The 27,807-nt window shown below is 42.0% G+C and overlaps 1 protein-coding gene across 4 annotated transcripts in view; it reads right to left on the reverse strand.

Annotated features, from left to right (window-relative positions):
- The window catches only part of man1a1 (mannosidase, alpha, class 1A, member 1), a 173,519-nt gene that overhangs the window by 18,145 nt on the left and 127,567 nt on the right, over positions 1 to 27,807 (reverse strand). The gene's annotated exons all lie outside the window — the stretch shown is intronic.

Below are 27,807 nucleotides of genomic sequence, written 5' to 3' on the forward strand. Positions count from 1 at the left end.
GACAGGAAGAGTCAAATCCAACTATGTCGGTATAAAATTAATAATAACCAAACAATCAGATGGGCATTTATCTGATGAATCCTGGTTGGGATCACTATCATAACTGTTGGGACCCACAGCCATGGATTTCAACATTAAACTCCGGTACAAATTCTTCTGGAACTTTTCAAAATAAAGTGCATTAAACTTCTTCCGGCACAGCCAGGAAACGGGATAACTGCGGACTTCCTGTGACGCCACTGCCCAAATAAAAGCACAGCTGTTGTTACACCCGCCCTCTTCCACACGGCCTTCGAAAGGGACCGGATAGGGGAGACAAGCACGCTGATGTCTCTTTGCTGGCAAACAGACATAAACTCTTCAACTGGATCCAAGGATGTCATACGATCATCGATCATATGCAAAGATAAGTACGAATGAAATACTGTCTGTGTATCCGGTATTTTCATTCATGAACGGGGGTAATTAAGGTCCAAGCATTGCTTGACTTTCTGTTCGAGCCCTGCAGAAGCAAACGGTGTTCGAGAGAAACACCTGCAAAGACGCGGTCTTTGTATTAACCCGTGTGGTTAGCGGACAGGACGGGCTGCCCAGCTACAGCTCCGGAGCTAACCCTTTGTTCACTGTAGATACCTTCTTCAAACTTCATCGTCTTTTGGAACAACATTACTTACCACAGTTCATGAGGTTAGGTTTGGGCATATTAACAGTTAGGATGAAATGATCTGAACGTTTTCATTCTATTAAGTTTGGTTTTGTTTGTGTGAAACTCGGCTATCTTAGTGCTAGCTGGCTATCTGCAGCACACCTGCCCTGTTTGTGTTCTTTGTATGTTTTTAAAGTTAAGTCAAACTTTACTTGAAGGGTGATTTTAAACACAGAAGATTGCTCATAACGCGCCGTCCGCGCTTATGCATTTTAACCGTTTTATTAACAGTATTTTAAAGGCATGTGTTGATTCTGGTGCTAAGCTATTAGCTTCTTTTGTTCGCTTAACTGCTAACCGGTAAGAACACGTGCTTGCTACTAAAGAGTATTTAACAGAGCGGTTGTTAGTTTTCAAGCTAGTGAATAATAGTTCCTAAACATCATTTTACTAAATTTGATAACTAAGTAAACACCATTAAGCCCCATTTCTCCAGAAAGATTTGGCTCTTTTCCAAAATACTCCCTTAATAATATTTCTTCAAATATTCAGTCAGTCAGTCATTTTCTACCGCTTATTCCATAGTGGGTCACGTATGGAGTTAAATTTGTCTCAATATTATTCAATCAAAAAAAAAAAACTAATCTCAATCAAAAAAATAATATTCAATCAAAACAAACTAATCTCAATCAAAAAATATTAAGTTGTGATCAAAACTTTCAGAGTTTTTTCTCACAAAGAGAAAAAAGTTATTTGCAAAACAAACTTTTATTTGCGCATGTCAAAAAACTTTGGTTACGAATCTCGCTTTTTTGGTTTTGACGCTCTCTGTTTTTGGTTGAACTCAGCGAATTTTGAGTTCTGGAAACATGAACATCCTGGGCGGGGCCTAAAGACGAACGATGTAAGACGTTTCGCTATTGGTTAGCGCTGACTAAAGCGGCAGACTCTGATCCCCCGCATCTCTGAACTTCTGCTCGAACTGCAGGGCTTGCAGCGTCGCTTCAGTGAGGAGACATCAACTGTATACAAGAAAACTGCGGTCAAGTGAGCCGACAGTCAGAAATACGTGGTCCTGCCAACCGACACCAGCTCTCTCTTAAAGATTAGCGTCACGCATACAAGGTTCATTACGGTAATGGAGCAGAAAGGATGCCGATCCTGGCAACGGTTGAGAAAATAAGAGGAAAACAGAAAAGTAACCTACAGAACATTTATATTAATTACATTTTTACAACTTTCACATTCATGTTTTATGTAAAAGAATAAATATTTTATATTTTACTGTACAGTTTTGGAAAAATATCTTGGCAAAATACCTCAAAATGCTCAACCATTATATGCATTTGTCCCACTTTCAGGAATTTATTTCTCCAAAACCATGAGAGGTGACAACACAATCATTCAGATTTTATCAGAGGGTCATCTATATTATAACCAGAATTAGTATTTTATAATTTCACTGAAGGTTTCTGGAGAAATACACAACTACCCCAACAAAGTACCACAAATGCTTCTTTTTGGTGAGGTCGATGAGATCCTGGGAAGTGGTCTGGACAACTTAAAGTGCAAGAGCATCCAGATTTACTCTGACCTCTCCTGGACCAGAAACGCCCCTCGCCTGTTGAAGAAGGTACAACAACAGCTCTTCTTCATCTCCTCAGCTGCTTAAAGATGTCTACAGGGCCACGGTGGAAAGCACTCTGTGTCTCAGCATGACAGTGTGGTGAGGGAACTGCACAGGAGAGGAAGTATCACGGATTGTGAGGACAACACACAGGATTAGACATAGATTCTGTTTTATACTACACTTGGGGTAGTTGTGTATTTCTCCAAACCTTTACAGTAAAAGTATGAAGTATTAATTCTGGTTATAGTATAGATAACCCTCTAATATAATCTGAAGAGATTGTGTTGTCGCCTCTCATGGTTTTGGAGAAATAAATTCCTGAAAGTGGGACAAATGCATATAATGGTTGAGCATTTTGAGGTATTTTGCCAAGATATTTTTCCAAAACTGTACAGTAAAATATAAAATATTTATTCTTTTACATAAAACATGAATGTGAAAGTTGTAAAAATGTAATTAATATAAATGTTCTGAAGGTTACTTTTCTGTTTTCCTCTTATTTTCTCAACCGTTGCCAGGATCGGTGTCCTTTCTGCTCCATTACCATAATGAACCTTGTATGCGTGACGCTAATCTTTAAGAGAGAGCTGGTGTCGGCTGGCAGGACCACGTATTTCTGACTTTCGGTTCACTTGACCGCAGTTTTCTTCGGTACAGTTGATGTCTCCTCACTGAAGCGACGCTGCAAGCCCTGCAGTTCGAGCAGAAGTTCAGAGATGCGGGGGATCAGAGTCTGCTGCTTTAGTCAGCGCTAACCAATAGGGAAACGTCTTACAGCGTTCGTCTTAATAAAAGTTTGTTTTGCAAATAACTTTTTTCTCTTTGTGAGAAAAAACTCTGAAAGTTTTGATCACAACTTAATATTTTTTGATCGAGATTAGTTTGTTTTGATAGAATATTATTTTTTTGATTGAGATTAGTTTTGTGTTTGACTGAATAATATTGAGACAAATTTAACTCCATAGTCGCGGGGAAGCTGGTGCCTATCTCCAGCAGTCTATGGGCGAGAGGCGGGGTACACCCTGGACAGGTCGCCAGTCCATCGCAGGGCAACACACAAACAACCACACACACACACTCATTCATACACCTAAGGGCAATTTTAGAGTGACCAATTAAACTAACAGGCATGTCTTTGGACTGTGGGAGGAAGCCGGAGTACCTGGTGAGAACCCACGCATGCACGGGGAGAACATGCAAACTCCATGCAGAAAGACCCCCAGCCGGGAATCAAACCCAGGACCTTCTTGCTGCAAGGCAACAGTGCTACCAACTGTGCCACGGTGCAGGCCAAATATTATTTCAATAAATAAAGGCGGCTAATTAGACACCGTTGAGAAATGGTCATCCAGAAGCTTAGTTTTATTCAGCAGATCATTATTTAAAACATTATTTTATTAAAATGATATTTTATCTGATCTTGCATTGTGAAGGGTTGTCTAAACGTTTGCTGATTATTGTCTAAGTTGGTTCCAAAACTAACTTAACTTCATTTCTAGATTCTTCAAGATAATCCTTGGTTCTCAAACATAAACATTGCATGGTAATATTGCATCACTCTTTTGGTCATGATTTCTAATCATCTTTAATCAACTTGTTTATATTGTACATAGTCCATTAGTCTTTGTTATTCTTTAATTCTGCTTGGTAGTTTAGTTGGATTGTTTTAGCATAGTAAAGAGTTTGTTGATTGAAATATGTTTGACTTTGAGTTGACTTATTTTTGTTAATAAATTCTTGTATTTTAAGAAATTGTGTGAATTCATACCATATATGTGCAAAGTTTTTGCTGTTCAATAATGTCAGAGCTCGTCTCACACCTTTCTATTTTGTCCTAATACCATCGCCTTACTGGGCTGGTATTCACAGGACAATCCTTAACAGACCAAAATATTATTTGATAAAATATTAAATATTAAATAATATTCTCAGATTCATAATCACAACATAACGGTCCCACTAAACTGACATGAAAAGAGCAGCTCCTCACAGGATATTTTTACAACATTTTCATTCTTCTTCTGTTTTTGAGATTTTAACAAACAGATTCCTAAAATAGACGAAGAAGGAGGAAGATTAACGGCACCAAAGATGGCATATTTTTCCTTTCTGATTTCAGGCCACATGTGAAAGTAACCTGGCTTCCTTGACAAGTACAAAAGACTGCAACAGTGTGTCTGCAAGATCATTAAAGGCACTGATGAGACAATTTCAGGCCAAGGACTGATGACTCTGATGGCAATGCCTCAAGTGAGTACTCATGAATACATATTGGCTATTTACTTCACTGTCAGTGCAACATGAAGCACACAAACAACCACACTCAGGGAAGAAATCCAACAAATGAGAGAAAGAAGAAGAGATCTGTGAATTGGGATTAGAGCCACACTCGCACAGATCTCTTTAAGGACGTGGATGAACATACTAATTATCGCCCCCTTTCAAGTCATCATGCTGCACAAGGCGTAATTTGTTTCCCATTACACCCTGGATTTAATCAAGTCAACCAAACAGAGAGGGGACCAGGGGAGCATCAGACGAAGAGAGGAGACGCACATCAGGGTCACTGTTGAGAAAGAAAATCCCATCAACGAAGACCCCCATTCATCCAGGAGCTGTGTTTGTTAGCTTCAGAGTAAACTGTTGGGTAGGGCTGAATGCTGCCTTTTTAATGATTTAATCCAATGTCAATCCAAACTACTCAGTATTTAAGAGTTTCAGCTAAAATCATAACGCAACCATCTCTGACTCTAACCTCTACCTCACCGTGTCATCTGTACACTTTATCTGCCAGTCCATCTTTTTCAATCCTTTTATAAACCCTGTGATGAACAATAAATCCCTTCGCTTGATGGGGTGGGGATGGAGCCACACCTAACCAACTCACCCATGTCCACCACAATCCCTTTCAAAGCCACGCTGCAGTAAACATTAAACCACCGGCAGAGCTGATAAAAACTACAGCAGAGAAAGCGACTGCATAAAATGAAACTGACTGAAATACAGACATAAGAATAAAACGGAGAAAAGATAAATGAGGGCGTGTTTCGGATGTCAAATTTGGGAACTGGTTGTAAAAGTTCACAAACTTGAGAATGATTTGGATCTCTACAGATGGCTGGAATGTAATTAGAAATGTAAATTGAGCTGTGTTTGTTTCACTAAACACCGAAATGATTTAAAGATTGGGAGAAAATCAGACAGACCTCACTTAAAGCGAAGCTCATAACGTTTCCATTTAAAAGTGTGTAGTTCTTTTCAATGTTCTGCATTATGAAATACTGGCTATATGTTGGCCAATGTTAGCAAACATGAATGCTCCAAAATATTTCAGAAGAATCTTTTTGCTCACACCATCCGCATTTTCAAAGCATTTCATTCACCAACCAAATAGCAGCAATGATACATGGTGATGGATGGATGGATTGATTAGTGGGTCAATTGCTAAACGGATCCTGGATGAGTGCAAATTTTAGACAATGGGATAAGTAGTAAGATCTATAAATAAAAATGGTTACCCAATTCTTTTATTTTATTTTCCCTTACTTATCAAGACCTGAATAAAAACCAAATTAAATGTTATATTCCAAGGTTTTTCCAGGTGGTGTAGGAACCCAGTGGCTCAGAAAAACACGCTACAAAACCAAAGTGCAACTCCTCCCTATGACTGCTTGTTAAGCTAATTTAGGGTTGAAAGATTATTATATGATTATTATAATTATTATTAAAACATGTAAATCCAGCGGCTCTGGGTCAGAGAACTCCTTCTGCTCCACTTTGGACTAAACTAAGCAGTTTCAAAAAGTTCAACCAGTTTAATGGAAGCTCATTGTTGCTACACTCATCTCCCGTTCTGGGACTGGAAAATGGCAATAATCCATCGGAATACAATAGGCAACAATAGACCTTACACTGGCCAACCTGGGTCCACTGTTGTGTTTGACTACTGAAGCACATGGCCTACTGGCCCAGTTTGCAAAGCCTCTTCAACAACTGCATGTTCCACAGAGTAAGGAAATACTTATTAGAATATATTATTTGGTTAATGTCCTGTTGCATTACAGAAAGTGGAACAATCTTATTAAAATATTACAATGCACACATGGCTTTGATTCCAACTTTTTAATGAATCATCAGGGAAAAGCATGAGTCAAAATAAACTTCACCTGCAAGCTTCTTTTATGCATGTTCTCATTTATCTATGAGTATTACCAACACTGATAACAAAACCTTGAAACATGAAAAGGCTGGAGATGTTGAACAGGGTCCACCACTGGTGTGGTCATGGGGCCGTCTTTTGAAGCAGTGTTGAGGCTGGTATTACAATCCATAATTTTCTCTTTCTCTTTGTAATTCACACTGGTAATGTTTATTAAATGTTACAGTGACCTAGAACTACAGCATTATCAGCATAATGAAAAGACTTCCACTAATGTATGAAAGCTGATACTGAACTTTCATTTCGAATCCAGAGACCATCACACATTATCCACCTGTGACTGAGTTTGTTTGAAAGTGTATGGATTAATCTGCTGGTCCCACAGTCTGGCTTATTTTACATACATAATCAGGTAAACATTAGATTAGAAACCAATTTTGTTTATCTGTTATTTAATCCCTGCTCAGCATGCCAGGCTATCTGCATCACCTTAATCAACACTTTGCCTTCTCAGTAAAAGCAAACCCATTGGGGTCAAGGTGTCAATGAAATAGCATGGAAGGCAGGAAAGGCCTGATGAGCAGAAAAACCAGGTCATCACAGATTGATGCTGTTGTGATTTCCATGAGTTTCCAGCAGAGGACATGAGGTGCTCCTGTGAGTGTCTTGCAACCCATGTTGGGGGAAGCTGAGGCTTTATTTCACTCATTTGTTTACACTTACAACCATCTGTAAAATCACCAGATCATAGTCTGCAAGTTTTTCACACTTCTGTCTGCATAGTCTGCAAGTTTTGCAGAGCAAAGAACAAATATTTAAAGAATGACTTTCCAACTCCAGGAGATCCTTCCTGCCCACAGCCATCAGCATCTACAACGGCTATTTTTTTGCTCTCACAGAAAACGCTTTCACTGTTCTCAGCCTCAACAGGAGGCCTCGACCCCTCTTTTTCTTTTGCTCCTGCCTTAAAATCTATTGCACCTCGTCTCCTCCGAACACAGAGGAAAAGTAGATTGCTATAGTGTCAGAGTTAGCAACTTAATTGAATCATTGCTGCCTCAACCTGCCTGAGGTTACATCAGAGGAGAGCTGCTGTGAGAGTGAAAGTGCACATTTGTCTAGCGCATTCCCTAAAACACATTGCTGTAACTCGAAGGTCAGGAATTTATTTCTTATTAAATAAAAGGTGGTGGACACCGGCAGTAAGGGACACTGTCAAGCTGAAGAAGGAGTCCTATCGGCTGTGGTTGACTTGTGGAACTCCTGAGGCAGCTGACGGGTACCGTGAGGCAAAGCGTGCCGCGGCCAGGGCTGTGGCGGAGGCAAAAACTCGGGCCTGGGAAGAGTTCAGTGAGGCCATGGAGAAGGACTACCGGTTGGCCTCGAAGCGATTCTGGCAAACCGTCCGGTGCCTCAGGAGGGGGAAACAGTGCTTCGCCAACACTGTTTACAGTGGGGGTGGGAGGCTGCTGACCTCGACTGAGGACATTATCGGGTGGTGGAAGGAGTACTTCGAGGATCTCCTCAATCCTGCCATCAGGCATTCCCTGGTGGAAACAGAGGCTGGGTACTCGGGGTTGGACTCTTTCATCACCCAGGCTAAAGTCACCGAGGTGGTTAAAAAGCTCCGCGGTGGCAGGGCTTTAGGGGTTGGATGAGATCCGCCCTGAGTACCTCAAATCTTTGGATGTTGTTGGGCTGTCATGGTTGACACGACTCTTCAATATTGCGTGGCGGTCGGGGACAGTGCCTCTGGACTGGCAGACTGGGGTGGTAGTCCCCCTTCATAAGAAAGGTGACCGGAGGGTGTGTTTCAACTACAGGGGGATCACACTCCTCAGCCTCCCTGGTAAGGCCTACGCCAGGGTATTGGAGAGGAGTGTCCGGCCGATAGTCGAACCTCGGCTCCATGAGGAGCAGAGTGGTTTTCATCCCGGCCGTGGAACACTGGACCAGCTCTATAACCTCTACAGGGTACTCGAGGGTTCATGGGAGTTTGCCCAACCGGTCCACATGTGTTTTGTGGACCTGGAGAAAGCATTCGACTGTGTCCCTCGTGATGCCCTGTGGGGGGTGCTCCAGGTGTATGGAATTGGGGGCCCTTTATTAGGGGCCATCCGGTCTCTGTACAAGCGGAGCAGGAGCTGGGTCCGCATTGCCGCTACTAAGTCGGACCTGTTCCCGGTGCATGTTGGACTCCGGCAGGGCTGCCCTTTGTCACCGGTCCTGTTCATAACTTTTATGGACAGGATTTCTAGGCGCAGCCAAGGGCCGGAGGGGGTCTGGTTTGGGGACCAGAGGATTTCGTCTCTTCTTTTGCAGATGACGTGGTCCTGCTGGCCCCCTCTTGCCAAGACCTACAGCATGCGCTGGGGCGGTTCGCAGCCCAGTGTGAAGCGGCTGGGATGAGGATCAGCTCCTCCAAGTCCGAGGCCATGGTTCTCGACCGGAAAAGGGTGGCTTGTCCTCTTCAGGTTGGAGGGGAGTTCCAGCCTCAAGTGGAGGAGTTCAAGTATCTTGGGGTCTTGTTCACGAGTGAGGGAAGAATGGAGCGGGAGATCGATAGACGGATCGGTGCGGCTGCCACAGTAATGGGGGCGCTGTGCCAGTCCGTTGTGGTGAAGAGAGAGCTGAGCCGAAAAGCGAAGCTCTCAATTTACCGGTTGGTCTATGTTCCTACCCTCACCTATGGCCATGAACTTTGGGTCATGACCGAAAAAACGAGATCCCGGATACAAGTGGCTGAAATGTCTTCCTCCGTATGGTGGCCGTGCACTCCCTTAGAGATAGGGTGAGGAGCTTGGCCATCCGGGAGGGGCTCGGAGTAGAGCAGCTGCTCCTCCACATCAAGAGGAGCCAGTTGAGGTGGCTCGGGCATCTATACCGGATGCCTCCCGGACGCCTTCCTTGGGAGGTGTTCCAGGCACGTCCCACCGGGAGGAGGCCCAGCGGACGGCCCAGGACACGCTGGAGGGACTATGTCTCTCGGCTGGCCTGGGAACGCCTTGGGCTCCCCCCGGAGGAGCTGGAGGTGGTGTCTGGGGAGAGGGAAGTCTGGGCGTCTCTATTGAGTCTGCTGCCCCCGTGACCCGGTCCCGGATAAAGCCGAAGACAACGAGTACGAGTAAATAAAAGGGTTTAGAGCTGTGATTTGTTACTACCACAGCTGTCGGACTGCAGCATATCTGTATAATAAATAAGAGCATGATAAAACATACATAAAGGTTTCTTTGATTATATCAAGCACAATGCACAGAAACTGCCTCACAATCACATCAACAACCTCAAAAAGGCCTCGGCCTAAAAATGGCCGCTACATGCTGCAGGGAAAACAATATTCTTATCAAATAAGAATACAGTACTAACCCAATGATGAAGCAATATCCTGAGCAAAAAGGTTCTTCTAAAGAAAATAAACTTTGCAAACAGAAAAAAATAACAGCAAGCATTGTTTGCTGGATGTTTTTGTGTTAAAACTGTAAAAACGTGGTGTTGGCAGCATCATGCTGTGGGGCTGTTTCAGTGCCAGTAGTACTGGAGATGATAGCCTACCTTTAGATTGCTTAATTTCACCTCAAATCAACTGGTAGATGGTAGAAACGTGGACACAGCCGGGAGTTTCTGGGTCCATGGCTGGATCTGCTCGGGCGTAGACGGCTGTCAGCGGGGCCTGTGGGCTCGTCGCTGCAGCTCCCTGGGACTTCTGCACTGTGGCTGCTGGGTGGTTCACCTGGGACTCTCCCCTGCTCTTCTCTGGGTGGGTTGCGGTAGTCCCGGCGATGGTTCTCCTGGGGTTCCTGTGCTCTGGGGGGCCTTTGGATGTCTATTGCTCGGACCTCCTCTGTATCTGTCTCAGGTCCAGGTCTGTGGCTCCTCACACTCGCTATTGCATATTTTTATGGAGAAACCTTGTATACACAACCACGCTCACCCTCAGACCCACAGGTGTTTAGATCCAGGCATTACACAAACGTTCTACATTGAGCTGCATTTTCCACTAAATACAGGTCCTTCTCAAAATATTAGCATATTGTGATAAAGTTAATTATTTTCCATAATGTCATGATGAAAATTTAACATTCATATATTTTAGATTCATTGCACACTAACTGAAATATTTCAGGTATTTTATTGTCTTAATACGGATGATTTTGGCATACAGCTCATGAAAACCCAAAATTCCTATCTCACAAAATTAGCATATTTCATCCGACCAATAAAAGAAAAGTGTTTTTAATACAAAAAACGTCAACCTTCAAATAATCATGTACAGTTATGCACTCAATACTTGGTCCGGAATCCTTTTGCAGAAATGACTGCTTCAATGCGGCGTGGCATGGAGGCAATCAGCCTGTGGCACTGCTGAGGTCTTATGGAGGCCCAGGATGCTTCGATAGCGGCCTTTGGCTCATCCAGAGTGTTGGGTCTTGAGTCTCTCAACGTTCTCTTCACAATATCCCACAGATTCTCTATGGGGTTCAGGTCAGGAGAGTTGGCAGGCCAATTGAGCACAGTGATACCATGGTCAATAAACCATTTACCAGTGGTTTTGGCACTGTGAGCAGGTGCCAGGTTGTGCTGAAAAATGAAATCTTCATCTCCATAAAGCTTTTCAGCAGATGGAAGCATGAAGTGCTCCAAAATCTCCTGATAGCTAGCTGCATTGACCCTGGCCTTGATAAAACACAGTGGACCAACACCAGCAGCTGACACGGCACCCCAGACCATCACTGACTGTGGGTACTTGACACTGGACATCTGACATTTTGGCATTTCCTTCTCCAGACTCTGGCACCTTGATTTCCGAATGACATGCAGAATTTGCTTTCATCCGAAAAAAGTACTTTGGACCACTGAGCAACAGTCCAGTGCTGCTTCTCTGTAGCCCAGGTCAGGCGCTTCTGCCGCTGTTTCTGGTTCAAAAGTGGCTTGACCTGGGGAATGCGGCACCTGTAGCCCATTTCCTGCACACGCCTGTGCACGGTGGCTCTGGATGTTTCTACTCCAGACTCAGTCCACTGCTTCCGCAGGTCCCCCAAAGTCTGGAATCGGCCCTTCTCCACAATCTTCCTCAGGGTCCGGTCACCTCTTCTCGTTGTGCAGCGTTTTCTGCCACACTTTTTCCTTCCCACAGACTTCCCACTGAGGTGCCTTGATACAGCACTCTGGGAACAGCCTATTCGTTCAGAAATGTCTTTCTGTGTCTTACCCTCTTGCTTGAGGGTGTCAATAGTGGCCTTCTGGACAGCAGTCAGGCAGGCAGCATTACCCATGATTGGGGTTTTGAGTGATGAACCAGGCTGGGAGTTTTAAAGGCCTCAGGAATCTTTTGCAGGTGTTTAGAGTTAACTCGTTGATTCAGATGATTAGGTTCATAGCTCGTTTAGAGACCCTTTTAATGATATGCTAATTTTGTGAGATAGGAATTTTGGGTTTTCATGAGCTGTATGCCAAAATCATCCGTATTAAGACAATAAAAGACCTGAAATATTTCAGTTAGTGTGCAATGAATCTAAAATATATGAATGTTAAATTTTCATCATTACATTATGGAAAATCATGAACTTTATCACAATATGCTAATTTTTTGAGAAGGACCTGTACATCTTGCATTCACAAGTACCGAACAGATTTTGGTAAAAAAAAAACCTATTAATACGAATGTTTCTGCAAGTGTAGAAGCAAGTAGGGTGTTATCTTTTAATCTCTTTATCCTCCTTCTCTCCCCTTTTCCTTTTTGCCACACCTCTCTCTCTTTCGTGTTTTTTATTTTTTTCCTTTTCATTTCTGTCTCCGTGTCTGTAACAATTGAAATAATCCCAAAGCAGTTTTTCTGATAAAGTTTCCTTTTATAAATATCAAGCAGAGCTTTAAAGTGTTAGTTGTAATGCTCCACTTGTGAAAGTAAATCTGTTGGGCTTTTTCTTAGCACTCAGACAACAACTCTGAGCGCCACTCTGCGGGACAAGACATGGTAAAAAAAAAAGAGAAACCAACCTGCATGATATGAGCTACAACATTTCATTTACCTGTGGGATTAATAAAGCATTTTTCAATCTGATTTGAATTGAATCTTTCTAAATTAGGGCTGGGTCTTTAATGAATTTTACTTAATTGATTACAGAAATAAAAATCATGCTGTGGGTTGTAGACACATACTGTATCTGAGGTGGTGTTTAAATGAGTAAATGACAGTGAATGCAGCGTTGTGCATGCCCTCCCTCATGTTTGACTGGTGGCATGGAAGTGATGTGATGAGAACTGCATCATTTAGTGATGTGTTAGATGACTAAAAAGTCCCGGATAACACAAGTGTAAGTGGAGTTCTATTTTTGAGATTATACTTTATAATACATTTTACTACAGAATACTTACAATCCAGAGCTAGAGTGAAAATGTGATCACACCTTTTTTTTCACTTTATTTCTGCCTACTAGGTAATTATGCAGCATTCAGACTAATTGGCGAAGCACGTGGAGAAAATGCATGTCATATAGAGAAAGTACATTTGTAAAGTCACATTTCCATTAAAATGCAGTGGCTGTAATAAATGTGTTTTTGCCCAACATTGTTTGATAAAGAAATCCCTTTTGAAATTAAGAACACCTGAATCCAAGGTACATTCTTCCATAAGGGATATTAACACTTGCTATACAGGGAAGCAACACTTTATTTTTTTGTTTTTCCAAGTTGGTGCTAAATTACCAGCTTATGGGTTGTCAGTCAGCCAGAATCACACCAGGACCTTGCTTATGGCTATGTAACCTCAGTAAATAGCCAAAGGACACTTATCCACATATTAGTGTGTGCGTGTGTATTATTTAAGGCCATAAATATAATTAGACCCGGTATAGATTTGAGAAAACTTACAATAAATAAATACTTGTGAACTAGATTGCTAATTGTAGAAATTACTGAAACTATTGGTTGTATGATGTTTACACTGTAAAATTCACAATTAACTGAAATTGTTCAAATAAATAAATGAAAACCTAAAATGTCTAGAAATGTATTCCTGTATTCCAAATAAAGGCAACACTTAAACAACACAATATAACTCCAAGTAAATCAAACTTCTGTGAAATCAAACTGTCCACTTAGGAAGCAACACTGATTGACAATCAATTTCACAGCATGAGATGGACTCTACAACCCACACAAGTGGCTCAGGTAGTGCATCTCATCCAGGATGGCACATCAATGCCAGCTGTGGCAAGAAGGATTGCTGTGTCTGTCAGCGTAGTGTTCAGAGTCTGGAGGCTCTACCAGGAGACAGGCCAGTACACCAGGAGATGTGGAGGAGGCTGTAGGAGGGCAACAACCCAGCAGCAGGACCGCTACCTCCGCCTTTGTGCAAGGAGGAACAGGAAGAGCACTGCCAGAGCCCTGCACAATGACCTCCAGCAGGCCACAAATGTGCATGTGTCTGCACAAACGGTTAGAAACCGACTCCATGAGGATGGTATGAGGGCTCGACGTCCACAAATGGGGGTTGTGCTCACAGCCCAACACCGTGCAGGACGCTTGGCATTTGCCAGAGAAGAACACTGGCACCCTGTGCTCTTCACAGATGAAAGCAGGTTCACACTGAGCACATGTGACAGACATGACAGAGTCTGGAGACACCATGGAGAGAGATCTGCTGCCTGCAACATCCTTCAGCATGACCGGTTTGGCAGTGGGTCAGTAATGGTGTGGGGTGGCATTTCTTTGGAGTGCCGCATGGCCCTCCATGTGCTCGCCAGAGGTAGCCTGACTGCCATTAGGTACCAAGATGAGATCTTCAGACCCCTTGTGAGACCATATGCTGGTGCGGTTGGCCCTGGGTTCCTCCTAATGCAGGACAATGCTAGACCTCATGTGGCTGGAGTGTGTCAGCAGTTCCTGCAAGATGAAGACAATGAAGCTATGGACTGGCCCGCCCGTTCCCCAGACATGAAACCCATTGAGCAAATCTGGGACATCATGTCTCGCTCCATCCACCAACGTCACGTTGCACCACAGACTGTCCAGGAGTTGGCGGATGCTTTAATCCAGGTCTGGGAGGAGATCCCTCAGGAGACCATCCACCGTCTCATCAGGAGCCCAGGCATTGTAGGGAGGTCATACAGACACATGGAGGCCACACACAATACTGAGCCTCATTTTGACTTGTTTTAAGGACATTACATCAAAGTTGGATCAGCCTGTAGTGTGTTTTTCCACTTTAATTTTGTGTGTGACTCCAAATCCAGGCCTCTATTGATTAATACATTTGATTTCCATTGATGATTTTTGTGTGATTTTGTTGTCAGCACATTCAACTTTGTACAGAACAAAGTATTCAATGAGAATATTTCATTCATTCAGATCTAGGATGTATTATTTGAGTGTTCGCTTTATTTTTTGAGTAGTATAAAAGGTGCTTTTCTCATTTTATCCTCTTTACTAAAACATATTTTATTGCATTTAAAGAGTCAGTGTCTTGGTCTTTTTTATAGCTTCTTCTGCAGCACCTATGCTGTTGACTAGTTGTTTTTTCTCTTACCTCTTTTTGCAAAGTCCTGACACTTTTACTAAAGCCCACATATCAGTTTATTATTATCTGAAAATTATCTGAAAGCAAATGTCTGAATCTGTAAATATCTAAAGGAATATTTTGTGAAATGTTTAACCTTAGCAGGTAGGAAGCAAGTCGTAGTTATAATACAATATCCTTTTAAACTTTGTCTCCAACCAAAAAATATAAACACATCGTAATTAAAACACAAATTACCACCTCGAATAAACAGTTTTACTGTTATTGGCCTCTGATGAGCCAAACTGCATGATTTAACAACAACATTTTCATCTAACATCAATAAGGAAATTCTCCATGACAGAGTGGGCCAACATGAGGTCAGCTGGAAAGAAAACATCTCTCAGCTGCCAAACACCTCCATTTCTATTCTAGGCAAATTAATCACAGACGCAAAGTTGCCCCAAACTGGAAACCACTAAAAACATGTAATGTCTAACAGATAAGAAGCAAAGCAGAGATGGGTTAACCTTCCATTGTTATCATTAAAATTTGGATTGGTTTTTGCTCCAGCTCAGTGACAAAGTTGGTAATTTCAATAAATTACTACCATTTGTGACAGTAGTTGATGGTGGGCTAGAGCTCTAAAGAGGGAACAAAACAAGAGAAAAGTAACATACTCCAGGAAGACATATTATAAACCAAAACAAGGTGAATGCCGTTATGTCAGACTTTAGCTTCAATGTATATTATTGGGATTTTATGTTGAAAGTTCAACACAAAATTATTACATATGAAAAATGGTAGATGATGATCAACAATGTTTACAAAAATCTAAAAACTTTGCCGTCCATTGAATTTGGCCCTCATAATAAACCCAATTTGCAGTTTGATACAAGTCATGCAAGGGAGACAGCAAACATGTAGAAGAAGATCCTCTGGTCAGAGCGGATCAAAATGCAACAGTTTGGACAACATAAAATATGTGTGGCAGAATACACATATAAACATTTGTGATAAAATGGGTTGACCTCAGTGAATTCCAGAGTGGTACCATAATAGGATGCCAACTATGCAACAAGTCAGTTATGAAATTTACGCACAACAAAAAATTTTACAGGTAACTATTAGTGGTATTATAACAAATTGTGAGATATTAGAAACAACAGCAACTCAAAGCCACAAAGAGGCAGGTCACACACAATCACAGAGAGGGCTCATCAGAAGCCTTCTGGGTCTAAGGGTCTTGCTCAAGGACCCAGAGTGGAACTTGCAGCTTTCCCAGGACACCAGAGCCCTGGTCTAACTACTAAGCCACCACTCCTCTCCAGCTCAAGAACAATGAGAGCTTTATGAAAAGGGTCTTCATGGCCAAGCAGCTGCATCCAAACATTGCAACACCAACTGCTATCCAATGGACCAGTCTGGGTTTGGCTGCTGTCTAGAGAACTGGGCTTGCTTGACTGAACTGTGTCAAATGTAAGGTTAGGTGCAGATTTAGGCTCTGCCTCTTAGTTGCAGTAACATGAACTCTTAGGGCCTGATCTTCAAAAGGTTTGCATGTACAAAACCGCATGCAAACCTCTGTGCATCAGCAAAGCTGATCTACAAACAAGGTGGTAATCAGATTGTGTGCGCAAAATCAGCGGAACTGCGGGCGCGAACATTTTAGTGCGTTAGCCTTCATGAATATGTAAAACATATGATAATGACCCAAATGAGCAAATTCATGGGAGGAGGATATGCAATGTCATCCCTTACCACCCGCAATGCGATTTTTAAAGCCTGAAACGGTTTGCGGGTGGATTTAGCACGTTTGAAATGCAGGTGCTAACTGGGACGCAAAAATGTCTACTGTCTACTGGCCAGAAGGAGGCATAGATAGAATGATAAATGACAGGGAGAGAGAATCTTCTGTACATGTGCCAACAGATATGGGTTATCAAAAATAAAAATATTAAAAATAGATGAGAATAGAGGATTCTAAGTAGGACTATCTAAGCTCTGATTTGGAGACAATCACAAAAGCCATGATATTTCTCCTGTGGCAAAACTCCTTGCAATACTTCATTCAACATCATTCCAGCGTAACATCGGTGTCAGTGATCATCAATGGAGACAAATTAATAAACAGACATATTTGTCTTTTATATTGTTAATATTGATTGGCCAATTTGTTGCGAGTTACGTCAAGCAAGAAAAGAGAAATAATCTCGTCAGGGCAGATGACAAACCTGCTGTGAGTAGCACAACAAAAGTTAACTAACTGTAAAAGTCCAGAAAAGCAAAGGGCTGAACGGAAAAGAAGGAAAAAATCAGCAACTGGATCATTTATAATGATGCAGCGTAACAATCCCTGCATATTTCTAGCAACACAGCAGAAGATCTGTTTGCTTTTCCTCTTTTTCCAGCCAATAGCACACGCAATTTCCTCATTTAAATAGGGCAGTCTGCACCTGTTTTGCACCTAATATCCATTACAAGCACAATCTTTGAAAATTGCATGCAACATGCCCACTTATTGCACGTGCAATTTATTTATAGTACAAGGAAATTAGCACCCGCTATTTGGGATCTTTGAAGATCAGGCCCTTAGTCCTTTAGCATACCAAGACATATTGGACCATTTCATGTTCACTACTTTGCAGGAACAGGTTGGAAACTGGCTCTTCCAACATGACATTGCAACAGGCCACAAAGCAAGGTCCGTAAAGGCATGGATGAGCGAGCTTGTGAAAGATCTTGACTGCACAGAGTCCTGGTTTCAACTTGACAGAACATCTTTGGGATGAGTTAGCAGAGACTGAGCTAGTGTTTTTTGTCCAATATCAGTGTCTTACTTCACAAAGGCTCTTCTGGTCAAACATTTGCATCAACACACTCCTAAACCTTGCTGAGAGCTTCCCATAAGAGATGAAGCTGTTTATGGGTCCATTTGCATTTCATGTTTTACACATTCTTCATGTTTGGATTTAAGCTAAAATCCATAATTTTTAATATAATATACAGTTTCAGTATAGTCTGAAAACATGGAGATAGACGTGTTAGCTCATTGCATGTTGAGAGGATGGAGAAGCAAAAGATCCAAACACCTGAACAGAACCAAACAAAGCCCGCTGCCTTGCATACACAGGCATACAATAACCCACCTCATTAAGACCAGTCAGTATGCAGTGCTGTGGTAGCGATTTGCAAAGACTTTATCAGTCTGGGTGTCAATAGAATAGCACTGGAACATAGTGGCCAAATCTGATAACTGTGGAGCTGGTGTGTGTGTGTGTGTGTGTGTGTGTGTGTGAAAGACAAAGCGACAGGGGGAAAAAGGTTGGTGAAAGGCTTCAGGTGTAGGTTTAAAGTTTAAAAAAGCCATAACACAATGTTGCTATCTATGAAGAGAAACAGGTTACTAAAAATAATTTATCTTCAACAGTCTAAAATTAGAGCAGCTACCAGCAACTTATATACATATATACATACAGGTCCTTCTCAAAAAATTAGCATATTGTGATAAAGTTCATTATTTTCCATAATGTAATGATGAAAATTTAACATTCATATATTTTAGATTCATTGCACACTAACTGAAATATTTCAGGTCTTTTATTGTCTTAATACAGATGATTGTGGCATACAGCTCATGAAAACCCAAAATTCCTATCTCACAAAATTAGCATATTTCATCCGACCAATAAAAGAAAAGTGTTTTTAATACAAAAAACGTCAACCTTCACATAATCATGTACAGTTATGCACTCAATACTTGGTCAGGAATCCTTTGGCAGAAATGACTGCTTCAATGCGGCGTGGCATGGAGGCAATCAGCCTGTGGCACTGCTGAGGTCTTATGGAGGCCCAGGATGCTTCGATAGCGGCCTTTAGCTCATCCAGAGTGTTGGGTCTTGAGTCTCTCAACGTTCTCTTCACAATATCCCACAGATTCTCTATGGGGTTCAGGTCAGGAGAGTTGGCAGGCCAATTGATCACACTGATACCATGGTCAGTAAACCATTTACCAGTGGTTTTGGCACTGTGAGCAGGTGCCAGGTCGTGCTGAAAAATGAAATTTTCATCTCCATAAAGCTTTTCAGCAGATGGAAGCATGAAGTGCTCCAAAATCTCCTGATATCTAGCTGCATTGACCCTGCCCTTGATAAAACACAGTGGACCAACACCAGCAGCTGACACGGCACCCCAGACCATCACTGACTGTGGGTACTTGACACTGGACGTCTGGCATTTTGGCATTTCCTTCTCCCCAGTCTTCCTCCAGACTCTGGCACCTTGATTTCCGAATGACATGCAGAATTTGCTTTCATCCGAAAAAAGTACTTTGGACCACTGAGCAACAGTCCAGTGCTGCTTCTCTGTAGCCCAGGTCAGGCGCTTCTGCCGCTGTTTCTGGTTCAAAAGTGGCTTGACCTGGGGAATGCGGCACCTGTAGCCTATTTCCTGCACACGCCTGTGCACGGTGGCTCTGGATGTTTCTACTCCAGACTCAGTCCACTGCTTCCGCAGGTCCCCCAAGGTCTGGAATCGGCCCTTCTCCACAATCTTCCTCAGGGTCCGGTCACCTCTTCTCGTTGTGCAGCGTTTTCTGCCACACTTTTTCCTTCCCACAGACTTCCCACTGAGGTGCCTTGATACAGCACTCTGGGAACAACCTATTCGTTCAGAAATGTCTTTCTGTGTCTTATCCTCTTGCTTGAGGGTGTCAATAGTGGCCTTCTGGACAGCAGTCGGGTCGGCAGTCTTACCCATGATTGGGGTTTTGAGTGATGAACCAGGCTGGGAGTTTTAAAGGCCTCAGGAATCTTTTGCAGGTGTTCAGAGTTAATTTGTTGATTCAGATGATTAGGTTCATAGCTCGTTTAGAGACCCTTTTAATGATATGCTAATTTTGTGAGATAGGAATTTTGGGTTTTCATGAGCTGTATGCCAAAATCATCCGTATTAAGACAATAAAAGACCTGAAATATTTCAGTTAGTGTGCAATGAATCTAAAATATATGAATGTTAAATTTTCATCATGACATTATGGAAAATAATGAACTTTATCACAATATGCTAATGTTTTGAGAAGGACCTGTACATTCACCGGCCACTTTATTAGGTACACCTTGCTAGTACCGGGTTGGACCCCCTTTGCCTTCATAACTGCCTTAATCCTTTGTGGCATAGATTCAACAAGGTACTGGAAACATTCCTCAGAGAGTTTGGTCCATATTGACATGATAGCATCACACAGATGCTGCAGATTTGTCGGCTGCTCATCCATGATGCAAATCTCCCGTTCCACCACATCCCAAAGGTGCTCTATTAGATTGAGATCTGGTGACTGTGGAGGCCATTTGAGTCCAGTGAACTCATTGTCATGTTCAAGAAACCAGTCTGAGATGATTAGTGCTTTATGAAATGGCGTGTTATCCTGCTGGAAGTAACCATCAGAAGATGGGTACACTGTGGTCATAAAGGGATGGACATGGTCAGCAACAATACTCAGGTAGGCTGTGGCGTTGACACGATGCTCAGTTGGTACTAAGGGGCCCAAAGTGTGCCAAGAAAATATCCCCCACACCATTACACCACCACCACCAGCCTGAACCGTTGATACACGGCAGGATGGATCCATGCTTTCATGTTGTTGACACCAAGGTCTGACCCTACCATCTGAATGTTGCATCAGAAATCAAGACTCATCAGACCAGGCAACGTTTTTTTAATCTTCTATTGTCCAATTTTGGTGAGCCTGTGCGAATTGTAGCTTCAGTTTCCTGTTCTTAGCTGACAGGAGTGGCACCCAGTGTGGTCTTCTGATGCTGTAGCCCTTCAGCCTCAAGGTTCGACGTGTTGTGTGTTCAGAGATGCTCTTCTGCATGCCTTGGTTATGAGTGGTTATTTGAGTTACTGTTTCCTTTTTATCAGCTGAAAAAAGTCTGACCATTCTCCTCTGACCTCTGGGATCAACAAGGCATTTCTGCCCACAGAACTGCAGCTCACTGGATATTTTTTCTCTTTTTCAGACCAGTCTTTGTAAACCCTGGAGATGGTAGTGCGTGAAAATCCCAGTAGATCAGCAATTTGTTAGTTTAGATTTATATTTAGAAACCAAATCTTTTAAGTTAAGTCATCTTGATTCTTGGAGGGGCACCGGTCCATTATTGAACTGCTGACTTTGTCAGGCTTCCCAAGTAATGTCAACACCATCCAAAAAATGTTTTATCTTATTTCAGCAAAATGCCACCACAAAAAAGAAGGCTTTAACAACAGTAGGACTTACTTTGTTTTCTTAAAAACAGTAACATCAGTGTTAGAACCGTTACACATCAAAAGGTGAACACCTAATCATGTTTGACATTATATTCGATATTAAGTGCAATCAGGAGCATGATAGTACAGAAGTAATGAGACATTTGAAGCAATAAATGGCGGAGAGACGGAGGAAGCTCGAGTGAAGTCTTAAATGATTAGTGATAAAATTATTATTAGAGTCAGGGGGAGCTTCAAGTTGTGAGGTAAGGTTTAAAAATCGCATTATTGATAGAAAAGATCCAGAAAGAGAACAGGTGAGAACTGATGTCAGGATGATTTTTTTTAAGACAATATTTTAATTATTATTTCTTTATTTCCACAGTACTATAAAGGTTTGGGTCAGAATATGAGGTTGCACTAGAACACCCCACAAATGTTTTGCACATTTATATGGTGAAATGCTGCTCCATAGTAACCGAGAGGTGGATTTTTTTCCCCATTTATTTTTAAAATGTGCCACCTTTATGCTCAGAAGTGGTACCTTAGACATGCATCTCTCAAACTATTTTGCATGTTTAGGAGCAGCAAAGCAACAACGGAAAAAGAAAAAGAGGATGGTACATGGCTGGAGGTGAGGTCTTGAAATAAATCAGTGAACACCCCACCCCTTATGAGGTAACCTTGATTTATTGCTCCTCTTGAAGGGGCCGACTAGAACCTGTTTTGGCAAATCCAGCAGATAAATCAACTGGACACCAAGTTGAGATTTCTCTGATGATAAAAATAAACAGAATACCTTTATTAAAATAGGAAATCATATAGATACAAAACATTCAGGTTGAAGAGGAGCTCCTGCCTCAAGTGGAGAAGTTCAAGTATCTCGGGGTCTTGTTTACTACTGAGGGGAGAATGGAGCGAGAGATTGACAGATGGATCGGTGCGGCCGCCGCAGTAATGAGGACACTGTGCTCAGATGAGATTAGATTCTCCCGCAGGATGGCTGGGGACCCGGGCCGAGCTTGGCCATTGGGGAGGACCTCGGAGTAGAGCCGCTGCTCCTCCTCATCGAGAGGAGTCAGCTGAGGTGGCTCAGGCATCTGTATCGGATCCCTCCTGGACGTCTCATCTGGGAGGTGTTCCAGGCATGTCCCACCGGGAGGAGGCCCAGGGGACGACGGCCCAGGACATTATGGAGGGACTATGTCTCTCGGCTGGCCTGGGAACGCCTTGGGCTCCCCCTGGAGGAGCTGGAGGAGGTGTCTGGGGAGAGGGACGTCTGGGTGTCTCTACTAAGTCTGCTTCCCCCGCGACCCGGTCCAGGATAGAGTGGAAGACGACGAGCACATTTATGATTACATAAATTAAGATTTTGAAATCTTTACTGACTTGCAAGTGCTGCAGAGAAGTGGAGGATGAATATACAGTGGTGAGAAAAATATTTCAAACTGAGTTTTTAAATAAGGGTTTTATTTATTAAGGGAAAAAGCTGTCTAAACCAACCAGGTCCTTTGTGAGAAACCAACTGCCTCCTAAACCTAATAACAGCTTTTTACATGCCTGTAGAGGAAAATTTGGCCCAATCTTCTTTGCAGAATTATTTTATTTCAGCCACATTGGAATGTTTTCAAGCATAAACTGCATGTTCAGAGTCATGCTTCAGCTGTGAGACCTCCTGGATGAATCGTTGATGGTTGCCAGTGTGGTTCTCTGTGGTTCCCAAGGCCTCAGAAATTGCTTTGCAACCGTTTCCAGACTGACAGATGTCATTGACTTTGCCTCTCATCTGTTCTTGCTTTAGATCGTGGCATGGCATGTGTTGCTTCTTGAGAACATTTTGTGTACTTCATGCTCTCAGACTTCTTGATTCTACAGTTCTATCAGTAATCAGGTCTGAGTGTGGCTAGTAAAATTAAATAAATGTGGTTAATTAGAGCTTACTAATGATTTGACAGCTAGGCGAATATATTTTCACAGGTTGGTTTGGATAGCTTTTTTCACCTTAAATTCACTTTGAGATTTTTTTAAAAAGGAAGCAATAAAAACAAAGTTGGGAACAGTTAAAGTTCCAGCAGAGCTCATCTCTAACCGCACCAATCAAAGAGGCTGAGTCTGCTCAGGGGTGAACCTGTAATCAGAGGGGGCAGCAGCCGTCTACAGAACACGTCTAAGATGACAATCACAGCCAATGTTTGATTTCTATGGTACATAAAACCAAGCATTACAGCCAGTAAAAGAACCTGGTAATAAACACTGATTTCAGTAGTTAAAATAACATGGAGAAAGTTTGGGGTTGAACCTCTCTGAAAACAGCAGCCAAACCATTGCTGTTCATCCTGGCCTCTGCAGAGGGCTGCAGGATAGAATGACCAAACATTAACCAAGGGCAGAGAAAAACAGGTCATGGAGAGGAGCAGAGCAAGGACAAAAAGGAGGTTCAAGTAAGTGAGAAGCAACAAAAACTTGTGCTTGGAGGAATAAAATCTCAGCAATGTTTAAAACTCTGACCTATTCCAATCTGTGTCAAGGTAACACAGAAGGTATTTTACCCATTAAACCATCTATTATAAATGTTATTTTTGTTTCAAACTTCTTAGTTTTCAACTCTTTATATATTCTCCACCTCAGTATTTATTTAAACCTCACAAACTGCAGACTGAGTCTGAGATATTCTTTTCACAGTAATTATTTTGAATAGGAAAAAAAGCAAATATATGACCTACAGGGGTTGGACAATGAAACTGAAACACCTGTCATTTTAGTGTGGGAGGTTTCATGGCTAAATTGGACCAGCCTGGTAGTCAGTCTTCATTGATTGCACATTGCACCAGTAAGAGCAGAGTGTGAAGGTTCAATTAGCAGGGTAAGAGCACAGTTTTGCTCAAAATATTGAAATGCACACAACATTATGGGTGACATACCAGAGTTCAAAAGAGGACAAATTGTTGGTGTACATCTTGCTGGCACATCTGTGACCAAGACAGCAAGTCTTTGTGATGTATCAAGAGCCACGGTATCCATGGTAATGTCAGCATACCACCAAGAAGGACAAACCACATCCAACAGGATTAACTGTGGACACAAGAGAAAGCTGTCTGAAAGGGATGTTCGGGTCCTAACCCGGATTGTATCCAAAAAACATAAAACCACGGCTGCCCAAATCACGGCAGAATTAAATGTGCACCTCAACTCTCCTGTTTCCACCAGAACTGTCCGTCAGGAGCTCCACAGGGTCAATATACACGGCCGGGCTGCTATAGCCAAACCTTTGGTCACTCATGCCAATGCCAAACGTCGGTTTCAATGGTGCAAGGAGCACAAATCTTGGGCTTTGGACAATGTGAAACATGTATTGTTCTCTGATGAGTCCACCTTTACTGTTTTCCCCACATCCGGGAGAGTTACGGTGTGGAGAAGCCCCAAAGAAGCGTACCACCCAGACTGTTGCATGCCCAGAATGAAGCATGGGGGTGGATCAGTGATGGTTTGGGCTGCCATATCATGGCATTCCCTTGGCCCAATACTTGTGCTAGATGGACGCGTCACTGCCAAGGACTACTGAACCATTCTTGAGGACCATGTGCATCCAATGGTTCAAACATTGTATCCTGAAGGCGGTGCCGTGTATCAGGATGACAATGCACCAATACACACAGCAAGACTGGTGAAAGATTGGTTTGATGAACATGAAAGTGAAGTTGAACATCTCCCATGGCCTGCACAGTCACCAGATCTAAATATTATTGAGCCACTTTGGGGTGTTTTGGAGGAGCAAGTCAGGAAACGTTTTCCTCCACCAGTATCACGTAGTGACCTGGCCACTATCCTGCAAGAAGAATGGCTTAAAATCCCTCTGACCACTGTGCAGAACTTGTATATGTCATTCCCAAGACGAATTGATGCTGTATTGGCCGCAAAAGGAGGCCCTACACCATACTAATAAATTATTGTGGTCTAAAATCCGGTGTTTCAGTTTCATTGTCCAGCCCTTGTACATGTTAAGACGTAAAACACCAATATCAATAAATCCACAAATAATTCATGTTTTTTTTTTGTAAATTCCATCATTTTCTTTTAAAATTTCCAGAGCTCCCAGTTTAATTTCAGCTTTATTTCAACAGTAAAAAGATCACCATGACTTTGTTGCAAAAAGCTCTTCACAAATCACACATAAACGATGGATAAAAACTGATGGGTGATGAACAAATAAAGGTTGGATGATGGACAGAGGGAAAGACGGGCGGCTGGAAATGAATGGTAATAAACGGATAATGGAGAAAAATGAACCAAAGGATCATGAGCAAATGGATGGATAGACTGACAAAGATTAGTGGATGATAGAGAAATTAAGAGATGATGAACAAATGGATTGATGAATGTTTTGTTTTATTCACAAAGAGAAACATGTTTGGAAATATGGATATTTTTCAATTCTCCTTTTTTCCTTCTACTAATCCAGACTATCATTGCCTGTTCACAGTTAATAAATCATATAATCTAAGATGGATTTCATTGAAATTGTTAATGTCAATGTTTGTTTCACAATTACTGAGATAGGAAAGATAAAATTAGCTGATTCTCCGTAGAAGAACCTAGACTGAGGCCTAAATGCAGGTTCTTAAGTTTTTTATTTGTTTTGTTTCCTGATTGTAGGTGAGTGAAGAAGCTTGCATTTCCAAAACTGTTCTAACCTCTTTCTGAGAACCTTCTGTCGCAGTTTAAACAGTCGCGACATGTCTGTGTTCCTGTAACTACTGCCTCACATTACATGTGTGTAGGAATGTGTGGATATCATAGCTCAGTCATGCAGGTAAAGCCATCATTCACAACAATCTGGTCCGACCTCAGGGGATCACAGATCTGTGCTGAACCCCATAAAATGAATATAAAAGAGTACACCTACAGAAACACACACCTCTCTCCCTCAGGCGCTTTGTCTCCTCAGGAAGGAGGACATGGGGGACATGGGGGATAGGGGTCCATTCTCCATCACAGACACAGTGAAAATTAATTTGTTACAGCACATTTATCGTCGTGACAACCTGCCTTTTAATTAAAAGCTGACAAACAGCAGTGTTGTGTCTTTCTCCAGAGAAAAGGAGAAAACTCGAGAAACAAAAAATGTTTTCTCAGATCATGTGAGACCGTCAGATGAAGAATGACTGAAGTTAAACATGGTGGCAGAATTATGAATGTAGTTTATTTAAAACAAAGTCATGAAAATGAGACTTTAAATCACTGTTGGGAATTTATTCAGAAACTCATACAAAATGTAGAAAGTGACAACCTGGTTGCATAGGTGTGCGATATTATAACCCAATACTTTGTTGAATCAGCATCAGAAGTCAGTTTTCATACCTAGTAGTCTTGTTGCTTCCCCATATTTACCTACTCTGCCTTGTCAAAGTTCTCCAAAACTATCAGTTTCTGAGGTCATCTCTTATCTGCATCCCTCATCAGGTGTCTCCACTGAGTATCTGGCAAATGTAGCTCTGAACTTTGGCTAGGCCATTCCAAAGTTTTCATGGTTCTCAGGTGAAGTCATTCTTTGGTTACCTGCGATGTGTGCTTGGACTCACAGTGATGCTTTGATCTTCAGATGTCTCGCAGACGTCGGTAGGTTTTAGGTAAAAACTGACTGGTTTTTACAAGTGTTCTTGATTTCATTCAAAAGCCAAGAATGCAAGCAGTTCTAGACAGAAATCTCTGCAGTTCCTTTAGTGTTACTGTCAAGCCCATAGCAGCTTCCCTGACCAGTTTCCTGCTTGCATTTTGATACATTTTGAAGAAACATCCAGTTTTAGAGTCATATTTCCATTTTTAGGTGATGGCTGCCTCTAGTCTGCCATGAGATGTCAGGAAAATCCTACTAGCAAAGCTGGACTTGTTGGACTTTAGTTTAATCGGACTCACTATAATTGCTGTCCAAAACAAGACTATTGCTGAAACTAAATAAAAGTATGGATCAAAGTAACAGTTTAAAGCTGTTAACACCGATAAAACCAGGTTATTGCAGCTTTTTATTTTTTTTATTTTTCATTTCATCAGATTTGTTTGTTTTTCAGTGGAATAATCAGGGATACACATCGTGACAAAGATGGCAAAACACCTAAAATAATTTATCATTGTCTTATTTTTCACATCAACCAAACCGTGCATTTTAACATGGCTGTATAAAGATTTTAGGCCCGCCACATTTCCTGCTGCTTTATTATCAAATGCATGTTTGCCAACCTCTTCAAGCACATTGAGGGAAGACTTTTTAAGTTTAATTTATTATTTAAGTTAAGAAAAACAAGTGTTACCACACAGATGTAAATTGAAACATCTAAGTGATGGAAAACCTCTAACAAAAAGATCTCCATCTTTATTTCTTGTGTCTGAGCAATGGTGCTGGAACCTAGGAAAGCTCAGTGTCAGCATTTCATGGTGTATTAATAAAGACTCCTTCAAGTTTATAACCTTGTGAGAGCACTCGGGGAAAATACAAAGCGTGTGTGTGGCGGGGTGGCTCTGTCATGTAAAACTAAAACATCTCAGTGAGTGAAAGCAGTGAAGAGAGCTCGTGCTCACTGGGCGTGCAGCGAGCCACAGACCACAGAGCTCTTTAAAGCATCAAACCGTCAAAA

Source organism: Girardinichthys multiradiatus, chromosome 15, assembly GCF_021462225.1.
Source record: "Girardinichthys multiradiatus isolate DD_20200921_A chromosome 15, DD_fGirMul_XY1, whole genome shotgun sequence".
Lineage (NCBI taxonomy): Eukaryota > Metazoa > Chordata > Actinopteri > Cyprinodontiformes > Goodeidae > Girardinichthys > Girardinichthys multiradiatus.